Source organism: Meles meles, chromosome 1, assembly GCF_922984935.1.
Source record: "Meles meles chromosome 1, mMelMel3.1 paternal haplotype, whole genome shotgun sequence".
Lineage (NCBI taxonomy): Eukaryota > Metazoa > Chordata > Mammalia > Carnivora > Mustelidae > Meles > Meles meles.
In genome coordinates, this window is record NC_060066.1 from 106,957,841 (window position 1) to 106,966,682 (window position 8,842).

At 40.3% G+C, this 8,842-nt stretch overlaps 1 pseudogene; it reads right to left on the minus strand.

Annotated features, from left to right (window-relative positions):
* Positions 1–8,333: 8,333 nt before the first annotated feature.
* On the minus strand, positions 8,334–8,599 carry LOC123949072 (annotated as a pseudogene).
* Positions 8,600–8,842: the final 243 nt, after the last annotated feature.

The following is an 8,842-nucleotide window of genomic DNA, read 5'->3' on the forward strand; positions in this document are numbered from 1 at the left end:
TTCTCTCAAATGCATACAGAAATTGCCATCCTGGACAAGCCCAAAATGAAGTGGACATGGAAGGCTGAGATACAGAACAAACTACTGTGGTTGGAAAGGAGAAAGTGCTATCCTGCAGACCACCCAGCTTGGAAAGTATCATTCCCTTTGCTGTTCTCACTGCTTTTCCCTCTGCTTGTCCTGCCAAATGGCCAGTGAAGTGGGGAGAGACTGTGGTCTTAGTAACCAGGTGATCTGTCCGCCATTTGGAGGTGTTTTTTGCTTTGTCTTTTGTTTGTTTGTTTGTTTGTTTGGGGGGGAGTTTTTTGTTTTTTTTGTTTTTGTTTTTGTTTTTGTTTTTGTTTTTTTGTTTTTTTGTTTTTTTTTTTTGCCTAGTCTGAACTCAACATCTCTATTTTATCATCTTCAATGCCATTTATATTGTGCCTATATTGTCAAATCTTTCAATACAACAGCAAGGACCAAACACCTTATATTATCATCTACTTCAACAACATTGTCATTACCACTATCCCCATTAGTACACCTGTCAGCCCTGCTCATTCTCACTGTCACTACTATTGCTACTAGCTGGTGCTCCACCACCTCTACCACTATTACCACCATGATAACAAGTACTACCACTGCCACCTCTGCTCACTCTCACCACCCTCAGCTCCACCACCTCTATGACCTCTGTCATCCCTTCTGTTGCCGCTTCTGCCATCCCCATTGTCACCACCACCTACAACAACATTGCCACCACCGTCATCACCATCAGTTACCATCTCCATCATATCCACCACCACCACTGTTACCACTACTACTACTACCATGACTCGTGCTCACCCTTACCTCTGTTACCACCACCATCACCATCACTACTCATTTTTACCACCAACATTACAACTAGCATGGGGAAGAGAACACTTGGGGGTTGATGAATAGTCATCTTTTTTTAAAGGATTTATTTATTTGACAGAGATCACAAGTAGGCAGAAGCAGATGGGGGGGTGGGGGTGGGAAGCAGGCTCCCTGCTGAGCAAAGAGCCCAATGCAAGGCTCAATCCCAGGACCCTGAGATCATGACCTGAGCTGAAGGCAGATGCTTACCACACTGAGCCACTCAGGGTCCCGATGAATAGTCATCTTTGACTAAAAGGCTGTGGAAGAAGAGTTAAAGTTACTTAGGATGGGTAAAGACATAGAGTTAGAAAAATGGACAGAAATTAAAAGTAATTAGAATTATATTTGGGTGAATATAAGCAATGTGTTTCATGGAGCTAAGGCAGACAAGAAGCATGAGAAGTTTGATGATAAAAGATGAATAACTTGCAGCATGTTGAGTTTATTTATCTAAGATGAGAACCAGCTGGAGTGGACCAATAGGTGGCTTTGTAGCCCAGTCACTCGTTGATGCTTGGAACCCTTCCAACGAACTCCTTAAGAGTGGCAATCTAAGCTATAGATTATCAATCCTTTTAAGACTAGGGAACTCATTTAATTTGAAGTAGCTGATTCCTTCTAGCTATTTTTATTTTATAAGTTTCTAATTATTCTACAATACTGAAATACCTTGTCTTTGCAAAACTTAAGCCATTTTGGATCAGGGTAAATTTTTTTACTGGTCACCATTCCCAGTACTTGTGCCTAAGTTTTGTTCCCTTGCACAGGCAACCAGTGTTATATAATTCAGTATGATTTTTTTTTGGTAGGTCATTTCATTGCATTTATGTACATATTTAGGAACAATGTAGTATTATATTGTGTGTACATTTGTGTGTACACATAATTTTCGTGTCAGTCTGCCCTTTGCTTTTTTTCATTCAACAGTAGATTAGTAGAATAGCAAAGAGGATAGATTCTGGAGCCAGACTGCATGGATTCAAATCACAGCTTTGTCACTTGTTATTTGCATGATCTAAATTATTGACCTTCCCTTAGCTTCAGTCTCCTCCTTTATTAACTGGGATTATAGTATACCTGTATACTTTAGGTTCATGTGTGGATTAAATGAGTTAATTTAGATCAGCACCCTGCACATACTGTAGAAGGGTAGAAAGTCAGTCACATGGTTGCTTGTCACTATTTCTCAGTAATGTACTGGTTCTCCCACAGTCTCCTAGCCATTTCTAAATTCATGGCTGTAGATTGCTTTGATTTTCACTCTTCCAAATATGATTTACTTGCATATTTTTATATATGCTTCCATATATACATGAACAGTAATTTCTCAAAGGTAGAGAAGATATAAAATTGCTGCATTTATCATTTTATTTAAAGATTTTTTAGGGGAAAATATAATGAGTAGATATCTGCCTTCTGTTTCTTCCACCTGTTGCTTTTAGCTCTTACTACTTGGGAAGCCTGAGCCATGTAGCCCCTGTGAAGTAGTAGACCTAGTGGTTAAGACTAATAACCTTAGGTTCAGATTAACTTGGGGGGGCACATTTGAGGGAAGCTTACTAAGCATTTATATACAATAATTAATTTAATTATAATGACGTAGGTGTCATGACTATCCCTACTTTACTATGAGGAAATGGAGGCAAAATTACTCAAGGTCACACAACTGTAAGTGGTGGATCCTTTGTATAGGTGTGAACATTGAATCAGTCTATATTAGGGTTCTTAATATTCTTTTCAACATACATAAAACATTCAACTGATGTAAGCATTATTCTAGGGTTAATAAGTGATTAATTATTATTATTACCATTACCCTTACTACCCTCAGATTGTGATAAAGCTTGTCTCTGGAAGTTCATTTCATTTGTCTTAACAAAATGATATGAAACTGTGGTTTCAAGCCTTGGTTGGCCAATCTCTTTTACTCTTTTCCATAGCCACAAGCCCCATTCTTAAACTTTGAGAAAGTTGCCATAACTAGCGCCTTGGTTTTTGATCACAGGTAATATATATACACATATAGTTAAATGCAAATGTAAATACACATACGTTTTCATTTGTGATGGGGGCCAGTAGGTAGGGAGTTGAGTTGTTTGTATGCCTCTGAGAGAGTAATGGGGGCCTATACCTGGCCCTTTAGGAGGACAGGTGGGCTGGCTTGAGATGCTGGAGAGTTGGAAGCAGACTATAAAAAGAATTCCCTTCTGGAGAGAATGGCAGCCAGGGACACACTGAGTGCTACTGTGGGGAGAAGTTGGGGATACCAAGATGAAGAAGACCTAGCCCCTGCCCTCCAAGGTTTACATGGTAGTCTGGAGGACAGACATGTTGATGAATGTTTGCACCATGAGGTGACACACAGGGACACACTCTAGAGGCACTTAAAAGTTTGGTGGGGTCTTAATGGCCCCAGGACCCTTCAGAATATATCATAAGGAGAAAAGGGTGGGCAGGAATTTGAGGCAGAGGGAGAGGGATGGGTGAAGGCCTCGGTGTAACAGCTGGGAGTGTGCAGGCCACTGTAGGGGCTGAGAGGGATGGGTCTGTGGTGTGGTGTACATGAGGATGAGTCATCATGAAGGGGTCTGAAAGCCATGTTAAGGAATTTACTTTTAAAGGATATGGGCAGTTACCAAAAGTTTTTTTAGAAAGGAAAGAAGAATAATTATATCTTAATTGTACAAGCTGTTTCTTCAAATAGTGGCACTCTGAGGAAAAACTGAGCTGCCTTGAGGTGGGAGTAGGCTGTGGGGGAGAGAGTACAGTGGGAATGGGGTCCAGACAGGGACTGGCATTGGCCTCCAGAAATGTTGGAAGGTGAATCTTAGAACCATGACTGAGTTTGACTGACTACATTGGCCTGTCTGATAATTTCATGCAGAACAAACAAATCATCAAATACTTTTGTCCTGACCAGTAATCACAGAGCTATTTCATCTAATCTTCAAAATAACTTGTGATTTTGACATCATTGTTACTTCCATCCTGCAGCTGAATAAATGAAGGCTCAGGGAAGCCAAGGAATTGGCTTCAAATCCCATAGTACGTGAGTGCTAGTGTTCATTTGTCACAGTCCACTACTCCTTTGTTGCCAAGAACATTCCCAAAGGGAAGTGAGTGCAGAAAGCAGCAGTACCCAGAGACAACTCATTCTGTGGTAAAGTGGCCCCACAGGGCGCCATCTGGTGTTGTGAGGAGATGTCCAGGTGTCCTTCTGAGGAAAAGGGGTGTGGGAGACCTGAAGAGCTACATGTCTCCAGGTGGTTCCCTCCTCCCAGGGTAGAGGCAGTAGGTAAGATCTCCAGGGTTGGCCTAGGTGAGGGGCTTGTTTCTTTCATCATGGATCAGCATGATGGATCAGCACAAATCCATGATCGCTTCTGGAAAAACTGCTCCCAGGACATACTTTAACTCTGCCAACAGAGCTTGGCAGGGCAGTTTGGCAACATGGCCCCTCAGGTGCTGCCTTTCCTCTGCAATGTCTTGGTGACAAGAGAAAGGGATTTCTTAAGTGCTCAGCTGTAAGAATAAGTGGGTGGAGGGGGCAATAGTGAAATGGGGTACAACCCCACCCCACCCTGCAAGACTTTCTGGTGCATCAGGACCCTGGGGCTTGGCAACTCTGCAGGCAGTCGCACCTCTGAATTCAGGGAAGTGGGATGCCTTTCATGCTTTAGTTCTTTGGTTCTTCAGATACAGGCATGCCTCATTTTATTGAACTGTGCTTTATTATGTTTTGCAGATATTGTAGTTTTAATAAATTGAAGGTTTGTGGCAACTCGGCATGGAACAAATTTATTGGTACCATTTTCCCAACAGTATTTGCTCGATTCGTGTCTCTGTGTCACATTTTAGTAATACTCACAATATTTCAAACTTTTTCACCATTATTATATTTTTTATGGTAATCCATGGTCAGTGATCTTTGATGTTCCTATTTTAATTGTTTTGGGACACCAAACACCATTTCCGTATAAGATGGCATACTTAATCATAATGCTGTATGTGTTCTAAATTGTGTGTGTGCTCTCCACTGATAAGTCTTTCCCCTGCCTCTCTCCTTCTCCTTGGAACTCACTATTCTTTAAGACACAAAAATACTAAAGTTAGCCAATTAATAACTCTACAGTGTCCCCTAAGTTTTTAAAGGAAAGGAAGAGTCACATGTCTCCCAATTTTAAATCAAAAACTAGAAATGACTGAACTTAGTAAGGAAGGCTTGTCAAAAGCCAAGATAGGCCAAAAGCTAAGTCTCTGGATTCAGTTAGCCAAGTTGTGAATGCAAAGGAAAGTTCTTGAAGGCAATTAAAAGTGTTACTCCAGTGAACACACAAATGATAAAAAAGGAAAACTGTCTATTTGCTGATATAGAGAAAGTTGTAATGGTCTGGGTAGATCAAACCAGACAATAACTTCTTAAACCAAAGCCTAACCCAGAGCAAAGCCCTAAATCTATTCATTTTTGTGAAGGCCGAGAGAGGTGAGGAAGCAGCAGCGGAAGAGTTTGAAGCTAGTGGAGGCTGGTTCATAAGATTTAAGGAAAGAGGGGCACCTGGGCAGCTCAGTGGTTTAAGCCTCTGCCTTCGGCTCAGGTCATGATCTCAGGGTCCTGGGATTGAGCCCCATATCGGGCTCTCTGCTCAGTGGGGAGCCTGTTTCTCCCTCTCTCTCTGCCTGCCTCTCTGCCTACTTGTGACCTCTCTCTCTATCAAATAAATAAATAAATAAAATATTAAAAAAAAAGATTTAAGGAAAGAAACCATTTCCATAATGGTTAATGTCAAAGCTGCAAAGTTATCCTGACAATCTAGCTAAGATCATGAATGATGGTAACTACACTAAATAACAAGTTTTCAATGTTGATGAAACAGCTTTATATCAAAAGAAGATGACATCTAGAACTTTCATAGGTAGAAAGCTGGAGTGCCTGGCTTCAAAACTTCAAAAGACAAAGTGAATCTCTTATTAGAGACTAATAAATATAGCTGGTGATTTCAAGTTGAAGTCAAATGATCATTGACCATCCCCCAAATCCTAGGGCCCTTAGGAATTACATGAAATCTACACTGCCTAAGCTCTAGAAATGGCACAACAAAGCCTAGGTGACAGCACATCTGTTTACAAAATAGTTTACTGAATATTTTAAGGCCACTGACTATTGAGACCTATGGTTTAGAAGGAAAAAAAAAGATTCCTTTGAAAATATTACTGCTCATTGACAATGTTCCTGATCACCCAAGAGCTATGATCATTATATACAACAATATTGAATGTTTTCATGCCTGCTAACACAACATCCATTCTGCAGCTCATGGGTCAAAGAGTAATACCTGCCACAGACAGTGATTCGTCTGATGGAGCCGGACAAAGTCAATTGGAAACTTGGAAAGGATTAGTCATTAAGAACATTCATGTTTATGCAAAGAAGTAAAAATATCAACATTAACAGGAGTTTGGAAGAACTTTTTTCCTACCCTCATGGATGACCTTGTGGGGTTCAAGACTTCAGTGGTGGAAGTAACTGCAGGTGTGGTGGAAATAGCAAAAGAATAACAAGAGAATGAGAATTAGAAGTAGAGCCTGAGATGTGACTGAATTGTTGCAATCTCATGATCAAACTTGAATGGATGAGGAGTTGCTTCTTAGGGATGAGCAAAGAAAGTAATTCTTTGAGATGGACTCTACTCCTGGTGAAGATGTTATGAAGACTGTTGAAATGACAACATGTACACTGGCTTTTTTTTTTTTAGACAATGCTATTTCAGACTTAGTAAACTGCAGTAAACATAAGTTTTAGTGTCTACATAACTTTTATATGTACTGAGAAACCAAAAAATTCATCTGACTTGCTTTATTGCAATATTAGATTTATTGGGGTGGTCTGGAACGGAACCTGCAATATTTCTGAGGGATGTCTGTGCTTTCATTTACCCTACACAATGTGTCAGCTACACTGACAAGAGTTTTACAAGGACCTGATTTTATCTCCACAACAATCATGAGAAATAGGCACTGTTGTCTCCATTTGACAGAGAAGAAGGTATCCTGTACATTACCGTGAATGTCCATTTGATGCCATGTTGATTGCCTCTCTGTGCACACGTACAGATGCTGTTCTGGATGCTGGGAAGAAGCAGAGACCAGGACCACTAGGAAAGCTGTTCCAAGATTGTGTGAGATAATGTGTACAAATGTGTTTGCTAGATCATAAAGTGCCACATGTCTCAGGGGACATCCTGGCAGGAATAAAGTCTTGGCACACTATGGAAGTTGGATAACACTATACCATCTAAATCAGAGAGCTTAGAAGACCTGTCACTTGTGACTGTCCCACCACATCCTTCAACTGGGAGGCTGGTGGTCTTGGCTTCAAGGTCCTAGAGGTCAGAGAGCACACTATGCTAGTTGCCCAATTTTCACAATCTGTGAGAAGAAGTCCTCTCCACTCCACTCCCACCCCTATCCTGTTCATGTTCCAGCTCTTTCCACAGTGCCTGTTCTGGGGCTGGGAGAATGTTCAGCAGAGAAAGGCCCAGAGCCCTGGCACTCCTCACCCTGTTGTGGGACTGGGTACTCCTCCTGTTCTTTTGGTCATGAATTCCTGTCTGGACTTGTGCTTGAAGGTCTGAGAAGCACAGACACATGGAGAATGCTCTGGAGGGTCTTCATGAATTAGCTCTGAATTCACAACTTGTTTGTGATAAACTGCCATCTCCTGTTGACGTGAATGCTTTAGTAAAAAATTGTTTATTTTATTGTATTTTATTTATTAATATACTGTTCCTAAAGCCATAGCAAAGGGTACCTATGTTACAAGTTTTATGAAATAGAAATAGAAAATCACAACCAAGGAAAGGAGACATCAGATATGGGAAACAAAAGGAATAGTTTTTCTTGATCATTTTGAAACAATGAATGAAATATGTAACTTTCTACTATAAAGGCAGTGCATGCTTACGTAGAACATTTGTAAAATACAGAATGCATCAAAAATAAAAATATTAGGTTGGCCTAAATTATACTTGTGTTACTTTAGAGAATACAATTCCTTATTTTATTATTATTATTTACACTAGGCATTTTATTGTATGCTGCTGTCAGTGTATATAAAATAATTACCCTTGTGAAATAGAAATTTATGAAAATCAGGGGACCTGGGTGGCTCAGTGGGTTAAGCCTCTGCCTTGGGCTCAGGTCATGACCTCAGGGTCCTGGGATCAAGCCCTGCATCAGGCTCTCTGCTCAGCAGAAAAAGAAATTTTTATTTAAAAAAATAAATTTATGAAAATTCAGAGAGTTAGATGTTAGGGACCAACAAAAGAAGTTTATATGTATGGCACCTGTTATAGAGATAAGCTTTTGTACAGGCTTCAAATTTAGTTCTCCTTTAAACATTCACTGGTTTGTTCAAAGTACTTTAGAAAACAATCCAAAGATTCCTTGTATTACAAAAAGTAACAGACTTTCCTGGGTCTGAAGGGATTCTTGCTTAAAGATACTCTGGTCAGCAGGGGGTCATGTTGAGCATTTTGCAGACAAAGTTGTCTCAAATCTGTAGCTGCCTGGGAAACCTCACCTAGTGGAGCCTGACTTCCAGCTGGAGCTGTTAAACAACTTTCTTCATATTGGCAATGCTGGAAGAACCAGATATGGCACTCACTATGTGCAGGCAGACTTGTGGGTAAGTGGATGGGTTGTGTCTTGGGTCCATGGGGCCAGAATGCAGGGCAGCACAGCCCATATTTATTATTTTAAAGCCTACTTTTTCCCTTAACAACATATTTTTATTTTTCTCCAGCATGTCTTAATGACTAGTTGTACCTCAATATAGTGAATCATTTCTCCACTTCTGATAATTTACATTAATTTACATTAGTGAATCATTCCTCTGCTCTTATAAAATTTCTGCAGTAAACACCCTTATACATAAGTTTGTGAATATTGCCAATTATTT